At 41.5% G+C, this 3613-nt stretch overlaps 1 pseudogene; it reads right to left on the reverse strand.

The window, feature by feature from the left end:
* Window positions 1–346: 346 nt before the first annotated feature.
* Window positions 347–2088, reverse strand: LOC145713768 (chromatin target of PRMT1 protein pseudogene; annotated as a pseudogene).
* Between the last annotated feature and the right edge of the window lie 1525 nt (window positions 2089–3613).

The raw sequence follows: 3613 nt of genomic DNA on the forward strand, positions 1-3613 counted from the left end.
TAATTTATGGGATAAATTCATGGTGCCATTAAGTGCTATTTTTGTGAGCAAATATACCATAATGCTGATCTGGAAATTCTGATTTACACAAGCTCCTCCAACCAAACACAGCCTAAACCAATGAAATATAATTCTACAAGGAAGTAACATTTACTTTTATGTACTTTATCATCTCCCTACAATTAAAAAAGGAATTATATTTTTTTCAGATTCTTTTCTTAAATCAATTCACAACTATCTCCCATTTCTTCTGAGTCTGACATGAAGCCATCCAATTTCCCAGTCAGTGCTACTGGAGAAATACCTGGAGGGAGGAGGTAGGGAGGAAGGAGAAACAGATTTAGGATTGATTTGCTTATGGTACTGTGATAACTTCTCCTAGTAACAGGGATGGGCAAAGCAGATGGCCAAGTCTTGACTTCTCTCCCACAAAATTCACAGACAGTGAAGGTGTCACCACATGGTCTTTAAAGAACAGGGTCAAAGTATGGGGTTTGTTGTTGTTTTGAGAATGATTTCTTATTATAATGAACCAGAAATATAAGATTCCACTGAAAACTGAACAGTTGACAGAGTATGGTTGAACTTAATTAAACCTCAAGGGAAATAAAAAGAGGGTCAAACAAAGCCAATGAATGGAGAATCCCAAGATTGGTTTGGAATAAACATAAGGATAACAGCATTTCAGCATGGGTATCTTCTGACCACTCCCATCAGATACCTGCCAACATTCTATCCCCTTCTCTTCTGAAGCATCTGCCAAACCAAATGGCTATTTACTCTCTAGTGTAGGTGTAAGCCATCTCAACAGTAACTCTCTGGACATGATACAAAGCCAAGAGTAAAGTTTATACATCTCATTCCAGGGTAGAACATGTACATACCCGAACCAACACAATCATTACATGGTGTCAATGTACACGGAAGTAGCTTTAATCAAATCAGAGGTACTACCTCATATAACTTGTTATGTGGCCCTGCAGCTATGTCAGTGCTCCCAATTTACTACACTAAAATACCAATGTGGAGAATTCATTTTTGAGCTCCAGATTTTCTAAACATTTCTAAGAGGTTATTAAAGATGATGTAGAACAGAACCGTTTCTCAGAAACCTAGCCATTAAGAAAGAACACTGATCGGCTCCTTCTGGGGCATTTTCATGGGGACACAGAAATGAAGAGAGGAAATGTTAGAACATCAAAGCATATGACAGGTGAAGGCAGGCAGAGATGGGAAGAGGGTGTCCTAGCCAAAAGGATACCACATTCACATTCAAAGAAAAGTCAGAGCAATGAGGGAAAAAAAACCAAACACAAGAAAACCTAAGTCAGAGCAAAAAATGGTTTCATACAACACAGTATCAAAAAAGTAAAAGGAACACCCTAAAGGCACAAATTGGAGAAAGTAAGTCCATAGCCTATTGTAGTAAGTCCTTCTATCATCAATCAGGTTTCTTCTCCATCTGTTATCTCAAAGTTACTTACACATGTGGTGACTTTTGAACAAGAGTCTCTCCCAGGAGGGTGGGCAGGTTTCAGTCATTGGTTTTGGGATCTTTTTGTGCCATGTAGGCATCCAACTTGGCATCCAGGTGTCCTTTCATTTTCAACATGTATGTATCCCACTGGTTGTCCAGCTGCTCCCAGGTCAGTACAGGGTGAGTGAGGGTACCTCTCCCTGGCCCACAGCCTCCACCTCAGCATTCAAAGCTCCCTCTTCCCCAACCCATCATACCCTGACCTCTATAACCAATTTCACCATGACCCATAGCTCCATGCCCTAGGCCTCCTCTCCCAGGACTTCCACGACCTCGAACACCACATCTTCTTAAACCCATTTGGGGAGCTACAGCTCACCCACCTGGAGCAGGTTTTAACCTCAGAGCGACATCCCCCACCCTCCCACTAAGCAGGGTTCTGTGGCAAGTCCCCCACATAGTCCTCCTCTGGGTATGCCTCTCTGGATTATGGGCAGGCTTTGTTCTCCAATTCCTCCCCTGGCCAAGGCCCCTATATGTCGACCTAACCATGCCTGGATATTACTTTTATCCAGATGCTGGTTTAAGGTCTTCTGCTTAAGTTTTTTTTTTTTTTAACTTTTTTAATGTTCATTTATTTTTGAGAGAGGAAAGAGAGCGAGAGCACATGAGTGGAAGAGGGGCAGAGACAGAGGGAGACACAGAATCCAAAGCAGGCTCCAGGCTCTGAGCTGTCAGCACAGAGCCCGACAAGGGGCTCAAACTCATGAACTGCAAGATCATGACCTGAGCTGAAGTTGGACGCTTAGCAGACTGAGTCACCCAGGCGCCCCTCTGCTTAAGTTTTAATGCTGCCTGCGCAGAGGGGCTATTCTCCATCTGCTGGGCCAGTCTTCTGTTTCTGGCACTGGCTACCTGCTGTCATTGCTACATCGAAGCCCAAATATTCATTGGCATTGGCCATTTGTTCTTTAGCTTATTAGTAAAACTTCAAGGTTGAACAAAATAGATGTTTAAATAAAAGCTTCAGGAGCACCTGGGTGGCTCAATCAGTTACGCTCTGACTCTTGGCTTCAGCTCAGGTCCTGACCTCATGGGTTCATGAGTTCGAGCCCCGCATCAGGCTCTGCACTGACGTTGCACAACCTGCTTGGAATTATCTCTCTGCCTGTCTCTCTGCTCCTCCCCACCTGCTCTCTCTCTTTCAAAATAAATAAACTTCAAAAAAAAACATTAAAAAATAAATATAAGCTTTATTTTAAAACATTTATTGGCATTTTCATAGCTTGCTAGACCAGGAGCTCCAGATCATGAACTTTAAGTAAAGTGGTACACTTATTTTTTTTTTAATATTTTTTTTTTTGAGAGAGAGAGCAAGCAGGGGAGGGACACAGACAGAGGGAGACAGAGAATCCCCATGCAGAGCCTAACACAGGGCTCGAACTCATGAACCATGAGAGCATGAACTGAGCTGAAATCAAGATTATATGCTTAACCAACAGAGCTATCCAGGCCCCCCTAAAGTGGTACACTTAGGTCAAGGCTGATGCGGGTTAAAGAATCCTTTGCTTCCACAAACTTGCAAGAATCAGAAACTTAGAAATGTAGCTAAATGCAGCACAGTCAAAAGTGATAACAAAGGCTCAGGTAAGGACTTTTAGAGAGGTGGAAGGTATAAAAAACACAACATAAGCAGATATGACGGCAACAAAAGAAAATGTAGTTTCAAAGACAGACAAATAAAGCCAAAACCTTGGGGGAACCTGAGGGTTCATTTTAAGGGCAAATATAAGGAAGGACTACAGCACCTTCAAAGCCCATGGAAATACTACACTGGTATAAATTATAGGAGTGTATCATACTTTCTTATGTATTTGTTCACTGAGTAACATGTAAATGTGGAGAATCAGTGTATCATACCCTAAGAGATAAGGAGAAGCATATATGCTTCAGAAAAGGCAAAAATAAACATCAAGTAAATCTTTTAGTGGTCTAACATCAACTTAAAATCATTGGTTAAAGACACTCGATAAATAGAGCTCTTGGAGATAGAAACTGCTTTTAAGTACCTTAACTTTTCTTCTTAGTCTCAAATGATTACATTTCCTGACTCCAAGTGATTACTTCTGAGAAAAT

The sequence above is a fragment of the Panthera onca genome, chromosome X (assembly GCF_046562875.1).
Source record: "Panthera onca isolate mPanOnc1 chromosome X, mPanOnc1 haplotype 2, whole genome shotgun sequence".
In the NCBI taxonomy this organism is placed as follows: Eukaryota; Metazoa; Chordata; class Mammalia; order Carnivora; family Felidae; genus Panthera; species Panthera onca.